This window comes from Bos taurus, chromosome 21, assembly GCF_002263795.3.
Source record: "Bos taurus isolate L1 Dominette 01449 registration number 42190680 breed Hereford chromosome 21, ARS-UCD2.0, whole genome shotgun sequence".
NCBI lineage: Eukaryota > Metazoa > Chordata > Mammalia > Artiodactyla > Bovidae > Bos > Bos taurus.
The window spans coordinates 1921416-1935109 of record NC_037348.1 but is presented as its reverse complement, the minus strand read 5'-3'; the positions used below and the strand labels follow the sequence as shown (position 1 = coordinate 1935109).

Below are 13694 nucleotides of genomic sequence, written 5' to 3'. Positions count from 1 at the left end.
GACATTATGGAAAAACTGAGGACATCTGAATAAACCATAAACTTCCGTTAATAATAATGTACCAATATTGGTTCATTATTGTAATGGGTGTACCATACAAATGTAACATTGATAATAGGGGAATATATGTATGAGATATAGGGGAACTCTCTGTACTACCTTCAAAATAATTGTGTAAATATAAAAGTATTCTGAAGATAAATTTGGTTAAGGGAATAAACCTGAATCAGAAAATTATATGCAAAAATATTCCAACATGGTCACCTATAAAGGAGAAGAAGGCTCACATACAAGGGAAGAAGTATTTTTCACATACTGAAAAAAAAAATCTAATTTGAAAGATTTTTGTCTGTAACTTGAATTTATGAACTATATGAAGTAAAAAGTAAAGGGAACAGAAAAAGTTGTTCAAGGAAACTTGTCTGGCAAAAGACAATAAAGTTAAAAGGGAAAACACAAGAGAACTCATTTGCTATATACTTAGATAATGAGTTATCATTAATTCTGTATCATTAATGAATCATTAATTGTCATTAATTATCACTACAGCCAGAATGTATAGAAATCAATAAGGAAAAGGGAACCTCAAAGAAAAAAGTGCAAGGATGCCCAATCATTATGAAGTATCTTCCAGGTACTTTAACACTAGTTCAAATAACAACCATATGACTTATTTCGAATCTCCATCTCTTTTACAGGTTAGGAAATTGAGACACAGAGAAGTAAAAATCCACACTCAGAGTCACACAGATCATAGGTGGTTGAGCTCAGATTCAAGCCCAGCACCCTGGCTCCAATACCCCCGCTCTTAACCACTACTCTTAACCATCTGTAATGGCCTAACCATCTTGTAGGGTAATGACTCTGTTCATTATAATTTTAATTCCACAACTGATGTGCACAAATCCACATATGAGAACCCAAGCAGAAAGCTGGGTGAAAAGAGAAAACAACACAAAAACCCAAAACTGCCCCCTTATTCTCCTTACTTAAGTCACTGGGAGGGAGGCCTGGTGTGCTGCAGTCCATGGGGTCGCAAAGAGTTGGATATGACTGAGCAACTGAACTGAACTGAACTGAAGGGGACAACAGAGGATGAAATGGTTGGATGGCATCACCAACGTAATGGACATGAGTTTGAGTAGGCTCCAGGAGTTGGTGATGGACACGGAAGCCTGGCGTGCTGCAGTCCATGGGGTCACAAAGAATGGGACACGACTGAGCGACTGAACTGAACTGAAGGCACTGGGTGGCAGTCTTTCACTACAGGCACAATTGGTTCACAAGAAGCTCAACAGGAGAGAGAAATATTTGCTGCAGGCCCCCTCCCCCACCTTGGGAACAGCAGGAGGGAGATTCTCCTATTTAGCAGCCTTCTTGGAAAGTCCCAGGACCAACTCAGGAAGAGGCTGATCAGGGGAAGAAAGTACCTACTTGTTTAGAAACAAAACACACGCAATAAAAAGATACTCTTCCACCCACAGATTCTATATACATTCTCACTATGTCTCCAGATTTGGGGGCAAGAATTCTCTAAACGGGTCAAACGACCACATCACATCCCACCTACAACTTATGCATTTTTTAATGGTTGGGAAGGAATCAAAAGAAAGAATATTTTGTAATACAAAAATTATATGAAGTTCAAATTTCAGTATCTAGGAGTAAAGTGCATGTAGAACATAGCTGAATAGAAAAACCCAGACTTTTCCCAAGTAAGGAAAAATCCAGGTCCCAAACTGCTGTGTGTTTCTCCTTTAGCCTTACACAATTATCACACTCACATAGAATACTTCACTTCTGACATTTCCATCACCAAATATGTGTTGGGTTTTCTCTAAACCAAGTAATTATCCATTACACCAGCTGGATGTCTTACAATTTAACTCAATTCTAATATTATCTACCTGGATATAGTATCAGATAACACAGGTCAGATCCCACAGCCCAGTTCTACAAGACTACTCCTACTCTGCATCAGATGCCAAGTGCAAGGAATACTCCCCAGGTTACCCATAACTTCTGCAGACAAAGAATGTAGCCTGCCATAGCAGTAAACAAAGGATGTTGCCACCATCAAGCCATCACACTCTGCAGCCACCCCCAGCTATGCACCCTGAGGGGATTCAGGATGGAGAAAAACAGGATGTTGACCCTATATGGTTAAGGTGCACATCAAAGGAATGATTTCAGTGAGCCCAGACTCTTGCATCCTCCCAAACATAGAAAAAGTGTGTTAAGTTCATTAACTTGAAATATCTGGTTTTCCTCTAATTAACAGCAGACTTTAATGTTCCCACCACCTGGCTGTGGGGTGGGGGGTTGGTTGGTTATTTTTTGCAAAAGCTCCTAAATATCTTGGCTCCTTTTTTAACTCTGGGAAACAGTCCCTCAGGACCGAAGGATTATCTTATGGGCTTCAGTCCTCAGAAAATCTGCCAAATAAAACTGAATTATCAACTTTTAGGTTGTGCTTTTTTTCCCCCCAGTCAACACTTCTGTGGTTTGGAGGCTCCTATGATCTCCTCAATTTATTTGCTATAGCAACTCACAGAATTTAGGGAAAACTTTACTTACGTTTCCTAGTTTATTAAAGGATATGATAAATGATACAGCTGAACAGCCTGAAGAGATACTTAGGGTGAGGTCTGGGAGGGTTGTCCTGTGAACCTGGTGCATCAATGTCCTCCCAGTACACAGATAGTTCACCAACCTACAATTTTCCCAAACATCATACTTTGGGAATTTTTGTGGAGCCTTCCTCATATAGGCATGTTCATTTATTAACTCCATTTACAGCCCCTCTCTCCTCTCTAGAGAAGTGAGGGGTGGGACTGAAAAATTCCAGGCTTCTAAGCATGGCTTGGTCTTTCTGATGTTCAAGAGTCACCCAGTAGCCCACCCAGTCACCTCATTAGAACAGAAGATGCTCCAAATATTCTTCTCACTTAGCAGCTTACAAAAGATTTAGGAGCCCTGTGTCAAGGATGAGATCAAAGACAAATATTAGAACCAGAGGTGTCCCTAGTGTTCTTATTGTTCAGTCACTCAGTTGTGTTCAACTCTTTGAGACCCCATGGACTGCAGTACACCAGGCTTCCCTGTCCTTGTCCATCGAGTTGGTGATGCCATCCCACCATCTTATCCTCTGTCATCCCCCTTCTCCTCCTGTCTTCAATCTTTCCCAGGATCAGGGTCTTTACCAATGAGTGAGTTCTTCACATAAGGTGGCCAAAGTTTTGGAGCTTCAGCATCAGTCCTTCTAGTGAATGTTCAGGGTTGATTTCCTTTAGGATTGACTGGTTTGATCTGCTTGCAGTCCAAGGGACTCTCAAGAGTCTTCTCCAAAACCACAGTTCAAAAGTGTCAATTCCTTGGCACTCAGCCTTCTTCATAGTCCAATTCTCACATTTATACATGACTACTGGAAAAACCATAGCTTTGACTAGATGGACCTTTGTTGGCAAAGTAATGTCTCTGCTTTTTAATATACTGTCTAGTTTGGTCAAAGCTTTTCTTCCAAGGAGGAAGCATGTTTTAATTTCATGGCTGCAGTCACCATCTGCAGTGATTCTGGATCCCAAGAGAATAAAGTCTGTCACTGTTTCCACTGTTTCCCCATCTATTTGCCATGAAGTGATGGGACTGGGTGTCATGATCTTAGTTTTTCGAATGTTGAGTTTTAAGACAAGTGTTCTTATTACTTAGGAATTTATAAGGTTTTAGGAGCTCTGTGGCAGGAACTGGGAGCAGAGACTGGCATTTAATTTTTTTTCTGTTATCTCACAATAGCTTTGTACATTTAATTACATATTACCTATGGTTACAACTGCAGAGCTGAGCAGTTACAACTGATGGGGTTAAAGGCATACTGCCTCTGGTGGCTCAGACGGTAAAGAATCTTCCTGCAAGGTGGGAGGCCTGGGTTCATTCAATCCCTAGGTTGGGATCATCCCTTGGAAAAAGGAATGGTGACTCATTCCAGTATTCTTGCCTGGAAATCCCAAGGACAGAGGTGCCTGGTGGGCTACAGTCCATCAGGTCGAAAAGAGTCACACACTACTGAGGGACTAACACACATATCCCCAACACAGGGGCTTCCCCAGTGACTCAGGTGGTGAAGAACTCCCCTACCAATATAGGAGACTCAAGAGATATGTGTTCCATCCCTAACTCAGGAAGATCCCCTGGAGAAGAAAATGGCAAACTGCGCCAGTATTCTTGCCTGAGAATTTCATGGACACAGGAGCCTGGCAAGCTACAGTCCATGAGGTCACAAAGGAGTCGGACAGGACTGAGCACACCCGCACGCACTCATGCATGCACCCCAACATATGCTTCATTGAATATTTTAAGCTGACGGTTCAGAGAAAATAGAAGAAGCAGGAAGGTCACTGTGATCTTCTCCCAACCCTCCTCTGAGATGAGTCATAAAAGTCTCCTGTGAGAGGTGCCCATCCTATACCCAGGGGGAAGGATCATTTTTATTTCCAAAGACAAAAGGATGCCCAGAGGAATAAGAAAAATACGTTTTAATAAATTTCATCCAGTTTTATTCACTAACCTCATCCTCTCTGACATTTCTGTACAAACTTGGCATAAAAATAATCAAGGTCTGTTTCTATAGAATTTAAAATTCTAACTATAGAATTTAGGAATTCTATACTAATTTTCCTTAGGAATGAGGGCTCCTATGTCACATTAAATAAATTTGCATGGGGAATTCCTCAGTGGTCCAGTGGTTAGGACTCCATTCAGGACTCCATGTGTTCACTGCTGAGGATCCAGGGTATGATCCTTGGTTGAGGAACTAGGACCCCACCAGCCACCCAGAGCTGGCAAAAGAAAAGGGTCATAAATAAATTTGTTTGTCTTTGTAAGTTTAATTTTCAAATCGTGCCAGGACAGGGTTGAGGAGAGCTTTTTCCTGCACTAAACAGCAGAAACTATTTTTAAAAAAGCCAAAAATATTTACTATCTGACTGTGATGGTAATTTTATGTGTCAAATTGACTAGGACATGTTGCTGCTGCTGCTAAATCACTTCAGTCGTGTCCGACTCTATGTGACCCCATAGATGGCAGCCCACCGGGCTCCGCCATCCCTGGGATTCTCCAGGCAAGAACACTAGAGTGGCTTGCCATTTCCTTCTCCAATGCATGAAAGTGAAAAGTGAAAGTGAAGTCGTTAAAGCTTGTCTTGACTCTTAGTGACCCCATGGACTGCAGCCTACAGGCTCCTCCATCCATGGGATTTTCCAGGCTAGAGTACTGGAGTGGGTTGCCATTGCCTTCTCCCAACTAGGACATAGTACTCAGATATTTGGTCAAACATCATCTGTTTGTTGCTGTGGAGATATTCTTCAGATGGGATTAACATTTAAATCAGTAGACTTAGAGCAAAGCAGATTACTCCCATAATGTAGGTAAGTCTCATTCAATCAGTTGAAGGTCTTAAGCAAAAGCAGACTGAGGTCCCCAAAGAAAGATAGAATTCTCCCAGCAGATAGCCTTTGGAGTCTTGCTGTACATTCAACACTTCCCTGGGTTCCCAACCTGCTGGCTTACCCTGCAGATTTTGGATTTGCCATTGACTCACATGAGTCAATTTCTAAAAATAAATTTTTATTTGTCCAACAAATTGGCCCTTTAGAGAAAAAGTTTGCTGATCTTTATCTTAGTCACTTTTATCACAAAAGTTGTCAGGAATTCCTAGTCAGAATAGTGTGATTAACAATCTTCCTTTTACAATATATGTAAATGAAACCATCAGGCTGATATATAGCAACAACATGGATGAAATTTCAGGGCATTATGTGAATGAACTATGGCAGACAGCAAAGGACAAATATTATATGATTCTACTTACACGAGATACCTGGAGTAGTCAGATTCATAGAGACATAAAGTAGAATGGTCATTGGTAGGGGCTGGGAATAGGGAGAAATGGGGAACTGTTGTTTAGTGGGTACTCTTTCAGTTAGTCAAAATGAAATGAGTTCTGGAGATGTATGGTTGATAGTTGCAGAACAGTGTGACACACAATGCCTGCCATTGAGCTATACATTTTAAATGGCAAATTTTATTTAACATGAATTTTATCACAGTTAAAAAAATAGTACAAAGCACTATGATGAGTAAGCAAATTATTAGATTCATGAAAAGAAAGCCCAGATGCAAATTAAAAAAAAAAAAAAATACTCAAAATGTCTATACATTATAGTTTTCCAGGGAAGTTGTTTTGGTTCTGTTAATTGCTTTACAAGTTACTTGCAAAATATATTTAAATAATTTTTACATCAACAATAAATTCTGTTGATAATTTAAAGTAAGTAAAATATTTCTTTGGTCTCCACTACTGTGGCACCAACCATCATTACTCCATTGGTCCAAATTTGTACTATCAGCAAATTTATCTCCCCTCCATTGAGACACTGACTCCCAACACCTTCACATTTTCAGCACCACATTCTTACCAGATATCAAGAATCAGAGTTCCTGAAAGTTTGTGCTGGGCTGTGCTAAGTAACTTTAGTCATGTCTGACTCTTTGCGACCCTGTGGACCATAGCCTGCCAGGTTCCTCTGTCCGTGGGATTCTTCAGGAAAGAATACTGGAGTGGGCGTCCATCCCTTCCTCCAGGGGTCTAGTTTATAAAGCACCAAACTTGGTCTCCCAGATCTTGATGCCAAAAGGCATATTAAGCTGTACCTAATTCTTAGAGACATTTTACACAAAATCATAGAATATAAGTAAATGTATCTTTCAGCAAGTGGTTCGTTAATTACACAACTTAGAGGCCACTGATGAGAATCTTGAATGGGAAAGAGCAGGAAGAGTGCAAAAGGGAGAAAGAATATAAGCCACACAATTTATAATATATCTTTGCCTTAGTCCCAAAGAGTGAATATCCATAGTATACTTTTCTCAAAAGCAAAATGAGCTTTCTAACACCTAACCTTATTTGGGGGCAAATTTTCAGATACCATTGCATTGAACCAGAGATCAAATTGCCAACATTCGTTGGATCATAGAAAAACCAAGAGAGTTCCAGAGAAACATCTACTTCTGTTTTATTGACTATGCCAAAGCCTTTGACTCTGTGGATCACAACAAATTCTGGAAAATTCTGAAAGAGATGGGAATACCAGACCACCTGACATGCCTCTTGACAAATCTGTATGCAGGTCAAGAAGCAACAGTTAGAACTAGACATGGAACAACAGACTGGTTCCAAATTGGGAAAGGAGTACATCAAGGCAGTATATTGTCACCCTCTCCAGGAAAGAACACTGGAGTGGGTTGCCATTTCCTTCTCCAATGAATGAAAGTGAAAAGTGAAAGTGAAGTCGCTTAGTCCTGTCTGACTCTTAGTGACCCCATGGACTGCAGCCCACCAGGCTCCTCTGTCCATGGGATTTTCCAGGCAAGAGTACTGGAGTGGGGTGCCATTGCCTTCTCCGTTATTTAACTTACATGCAGAGTACATCATGAGAAATGCCAGGTTGGATGAAGTGCAAGCTGGAATCAAGATTGCCAGGAGAAATATCAATAACATCACATATACAGATGACACCACCTTTATGGCAGAAAATGAAGAACTAAAGAACCTCTTGATGAAAGTGAAAGAGGAGAGTGAAAAAGTTGGCTTAAAACTCAACATTCAGAAAACTAAGATCATGGCATCTGGTCCCATCTCTTCATGACAAATAGATGGGGAAACAATGGAAACAGTGACAGACTTTATTTATTTTTGGCTCCAAAATCTTTGCAGGTGGTGACTACAGCTGTGAATTCAAAGATGCTTGCTCCTTAGAAGAAAAGCTATGACCAACCTAGACAGCATATTAAAAAGCAGAGACATCACTCTTCCAACAAAGGTTCATCTAGTCAAAGCTTTGGTTTTTCCAGTAGTCATGTTTGGATGTGAGAGTTGAACTATAAAGAAAGCTGAGCACCAAAGAATTGATGCTTCTGAACTGTGGTGTTGGAGAAGACTCCTGAGAGTTCCTTGAATTGCAAGGAGATCCAAACAGTCCATCCTAAAGATCAGTCCTGAATATTCATTGGAAGGACTGATGCTGAAGCTGAAACTTCAATAATTTGGCCACCTGATGCAAAGACGTGACTCACTGGAAAAGACCCTGCTGCTGCTGCTAAGTTGCTTCAGTCGTGTCCGACTCTGTGTGACCCCATAGATGGCAGCCCACCAGGCTCCCTCATCCCTGGGATTCTCCAGGCAAGAACACTAGAGTGGGTTGCCATTTCCTTCTCCAATGCATGAAAGTGAAAAGTGAAAGTGAAGTCGCTCAGTCGTGTCTGAATCTTAGCGACCCCATGGGCTGCAGCCTACGAGGCTCCCCCATCCATGGGATTTTCCAAGCAAGAGTACTGGAGTGGGGTGCCATTGCCTTGTCAGCTGGAAAACATTAAAAGCAGGAGGAGAAGGGGATGACAGAGGATAGGATGGTTGGATGGCATCACTGACTCAATGAACATGAGTTGAGCAAGCTCCGGGAGTTGGTGATGGACAGGGAAACCTGGCGTGCTGCAGTCCATGGAGTCACAAAGAGTCAGACACGACTGTGCAGCTGAACTGACTGATATCTAGAAAAGCACTAATTCTCTTCATGGTAATATCAGATCCTTGTGACTAGCAGAAAAACTTTTGTAAAATGAGGCCTTAATTGTATTGAACTCCACCTTCACCAAAACCTTATATATTGACTTTCTTTCCATTGCCTCTTTGAAGCAGTCTCTCAGAGCTATCTGAGGTGTTGCCTCCTAGGCTGCAGTCCTCATTTTGGCCCAAACAAAGCTTAACACAATTTTCTGATGGTATCTGTAGGTTTTTCTAAGTAACATATCATGTCATCTGCAAATAGTGAGAGTTATACTTCTTCCTTTTCAATATGGATTCCTCTTATTTCTTTCTCTTTGATTGCCACAGCTAGGACTTCCAAAACTATATTAAATAATAGTGGTGAGAGTGGGTACCCTTGTCTTATTCCTGATCTTAGAGGGAATCCTTTTCAGTTTTTTCACCATTTAGAGTAATGTTTGCTCTGGGCTTGTGGTATATGGCTTTTATTATGTTAAAGTAGGTTCCTTCTATGCCAATTTTTTGAAGAGCTTTTATCATAAATGGGTGCTGAATTTTTTCAAAAGCTTTTTCTGCACCTATTGAAATTATAGTATGGTTTTTAGCTTTCAAGTTGTTAATATGGTGTATAACACTGATTGATCTGCATTTATTAAAGAATCCTAGCACCAGACAGAATGGCCATAGCCAAAAAATCCACAAACAACAAGTGCTGGAGAGGGTATGGAGAAAAGGGAACACTCCTACACTGCTGGTGGGAATGTAAATTGATATAGTCACTGTGGAAGATAGTATGGAGATTCCTTCAGTTCAGTCACTCAGTCGTGTCTGACTCTTTGTGACCCCATGAATCGCAGCACACCAGGCCTCCCTGTCCATCACCAACACCTGGAATTCACTCAGACTCACGTGCATTGAGTCAGTGATGCCATCCAGCCATCTCATCCTCTATCGTCCCCTTCTCCTCCTGCCCCCAGTAGCTCCCAGCATCAGAGTCTTTTCCAATGAGTCAACTCTTCACATGAGGTGGCTGAAGTACTGGAGTTTCAGCTTCAGCATCATCCCTTCCAAAGAAATCCGAGGGCTGATCTCCTTCAGAATGGAGATTCTTTAAAAAACTATAAATAAAACCATATGACCCAGCAATTCCACTTCTAGGCATATACCCTGAAGAAACCAAAACTGAAAAAGATACATCGGAGTATCTTTGCAATACTATTTAGAATTGCAACACTATTTAGAATAGCCAAGGCCTGGAAGATGAATGGATAAAGAAGATGTGGTACATATACACAATGAAATAGTACTCAGCCATAAAAATGAACACATTTGAGTCAGTTCTAATGAGGTAGATGAGCCTACAGCCTATTACACAGAGTGAAGTAAGTCAGAAAGAGAAAAGAAGTATAATATATTAATGCATGTATGTGGAATCCAGACCGATGTTACTGACTAAACTTTTCAGAGAGCAGCAATGGAGACAAAGACATAGAGAACAGACTTATGGACAGGGGTGGGGGAAATGAGGGAGAGGTTGAAACAAATGAAGAGAATAGCATGGATGCATATATACTAACATATGTAAATAGATAGCAAATGGGAATTTGCTATATGCCTCGGAGAACTCAAACTGGGACTCTATAGTAACCTAGAGGGCTGGGAATGGGTGGGACGTGGGAGGGATATTCAAGAGGGAGGGGACATATATACACCTATGATTAATTCATATTGATGTATAACAGAAATCAAAGCAATATTGTGAAGCAATCAATAAAAATAAATATTAAAACAAAACTTGCAACTTTCATATTGTGCATCACTGATCTGATCTGATCTGATCTGATAAAAGGCCAAAAAGTGGATTAGTTCAGTTCAGTCACTCAGTCGTGTCCGACTCTTTGCGACCCCATGAATCACAGCATGCCAGGCCTCCCTGTCCATCACCAACTCCAGGAGTTCACTCAGACTCATGTCCATCAAATCAGTGATGCCATCCAGCCATCTCATCCTCTGTCGTCCCCTTCTCCTCCTGCCCCCAATCCCTCCCGGCATCAGAGTCTTTTCCAATGAGTCAACTCTTCGCATGAGGTGGCCAAAGTACTGGAGTTTCAGCTTTAGCATCATTCCTTCCAAAGAAATCCCAGGGCTGATCTCCTTCAGAATGGACTGGTTGGATCTCCTTGCATTCCAAGGGATTCTCAAGAGTCTTCTCCAAAACCACAGTTCAAAAGCATCAATTCTTCAGTGCTCAGCCTTCTTCACAGTCCAACTCTCACATCCATACATGACCACAGGAAAAACCATAGCCTTGACTAGACGGACCTTTGTTGGCAAAGTAATGTCTCTGCTTTTCAATATGCTGTCTAGGTTGGTCATAACTTTCCTTCCAAGGAGTAAGCGTCTTTGAATTTCATGGCTGCAGTCACCATCTGCAGTGATTTTTGAGCCCCCCAAAATAAAGTCTGACACTGTTTCCACTGATTCCCCATCTATTTCCCATGAAGTGATGGGACCAGATGCCATGATCTTCGTTTTCTTTAGCTTTTTTTCTTCGTTCAGCTTTAAGCCAACTTTTTCACTCTCCACTTTCACTTTCATCAAGAGGCTTTTTAGTTCTTCTTCACTTTCTGCCATAAGGGTGGTGTCATCTGCATATCTGAGGTTATTGATATTTCTCCCGGCAATCTTGATTCCAGCTTGTGCTTCTTCCAGTCCAGCGTTTCTCATGATGTACTCTGCATATAAGTAAAATAAACAGGGTGACAATATACAGCCTTGCTGTACTCCTTTTCTTATTTGGAACCAGTCTGTTGTTCCATGTCCAGTTCTAACTGTTGCTTCCTGACCTGCATACAGATTTCTCAAGAGGCAGGTCAGGTGGTCTGGTATTCCCATCTCTTTCAGAATTTTCCAGAATTTGTTGTGATCCACAGAGTCAAAGGCTTTGGCATAGTCAATAAAGCAGAGATGTTTTTCTGGAACTCTCTTGCTTTTTCTATTGTCCAGCAGGTGTTGGCAATTTGATCTCTGGTTCCTCTGCCTTTTCTAAATCCAGCTTGAACATCAGGAAGTTCACGGTTCATGTATTGCTGAAGCCTGGCTTGGAGAATTTTGAGCATTACTTTACTAGCATGTGAGATGAGTGCAACTGTGTGGTAGTTTGAGCATTCTTTGGCAGTGCCTTTCTTTGGGATTGGAATGAAAACTGACCTTTTCCAGTCCTGTGGCCACTGCTGAGTTTTCCAAATTGGCTGGCATACTGAGTGCAGCACTTTCACAGCATCATCTTTCAGAATTTGAAAGAGCTCAACTGGAATTCCATCACCTCCACTAGCTTTGTTCATAGTGATGCTTTCTAAGGCCCACTTGACTTCACATTCCAGGATGTCTGGCTCTAGGTCAGTGATCACACCATCGTGATTATCTGGGTCGTGAAGATCTTTTTTGTATAGTTCTTCTGTGTATTCTTGCCATCTCTTCTTAATATCTTCTGCTTCTGTTAGGTCCATACCATTTCTGTCCTTTATGGAGCCCATCTTTGCATGAAATGTTCCCTTGGTATCTCTAATTTTCTTGAAGAGATCTCTAGTCTTTCCCATTCTGTTGTTTTCCTCTATTTCTTTGCATTGATCGCTAAGAAAGGCTTTTTATCTCTTTTTATTCTCTGAAACTCTGCATTCAGATGCTTACATCTTTCCTTTTCTCCTTTGCTTTTCACTTCTCTTTTCACAGGTATTTGTAAAGCCTCCCCAGACAGCCATTTTGCTTTTTTACATTTCTTTTCCATGGGGATGGTCTTGATCCCTGTCTCCTGTACAATGTCATTAACCTCATTCCATAGTTCATCAGGCACTCTGTCTATCAGATCTAGGCCCTTAAATCTATTTCTCACTTCCACTGTATAATCATAAGGGATTTGATTTAGGTCATACCTGAATGGTCTAGTGGTTTTCCCTACTTTCTTCAATTTAAGTCTGAATTTGGTAATAAGGAGTTCATGATCTGAGCCACGGTCAGCTCCCAGTCTTGTTTTTGTTGACTGTATAGAGCTTCTCCATCCCCAGTTTCTAGAAACCCCCATCCCTTTCGCAAATAGTTAGGATAATCCTTTTACTCATTAGCCTATACACTTACCCAATCCTATAAAAACTAATAGCCCCATAACGCCATACCCTGGTGACCCTTGCCTTTGAAGATGGTCCACACTCTGTCTATGGAGTGTTTATCTCCCTGAATAAATCTTCTTTCCCCCTACTGTGGCTCACTCTTGAATTCTTTCCTGTAAGGAGCCCAGAACCCACATTTGGCAGCTGTCCCAGGGACTCAGACACAACCTGGGATGTAATCATGCTCTCTAGTCCTACTCTCTTTCCTGCAACACTAGGGAATTGGATACTTGTGATATTGCAACTTAGAATAAGATATCTCCCTTTTCTTGGCGCAGAGCTCCTATAAAACCCTTGCAATTTCTTGTGCTGAGAGTAAAAATGGTGTTTTTTGTTATGCTAATAAGGTGATTTTAGAAGGTAGGGAAGAATGAGGGCTGGCTTGGTTGCCAAGATAAGCAAGTGATAAGGGAGGTGGCACTTTCAATACCATCCCCTGACCTCTGAGGAGGAGAGAGGGCTGAAAATGGAATCAGTCTTCAGTGGCCAGTGATTTAATTAACCATACATAGGTAATGAAGATTCCATTAAAAACAAAAGGATGGGTTTGGAGAACTTCTAGGTTTGTGAACTAGAAATATTTCATACACCACAGTGATGGGCCCACTCTCCACAGGGACAGAGTCCCTTTGATCAGGACCTTGCACGTGGTATCTGTTCCTGTAGCTGCTGATTCCTAACTTTTAATGTGCTTTGTAATAAACTGGTAATATAGTGAGTAAAACAGTTTTATAAGTCCTGTGAGCCTTTCTAACAAATTAATTGAATCCAAGTGGTCATAGGAAGCTCTGATTTTTAGCCAGTTGGTGAGAGACACAGGAGATAACCTGAACTTGCAATTGGTATCTGAAGCAGGAGGGGCAGTTTGTAGGGCTGAGCCCTTAACCTGTGAAATCTGATACTATCTCTAGTTAGATAACATCAGATT

The 13694-nt window shown here is 41.2% G+C and overlaps 1 pseudogene; it reads left to right on the top strand.

Annotated features, from left to right (window-relative positions):
• The window catches only part of LOC112443247 (centromere protein K-like), a 29765-nt pseudogene that overhangs the window by 892 nt on the left and 15179 nt on the right, over positions 1–13694 (top strand).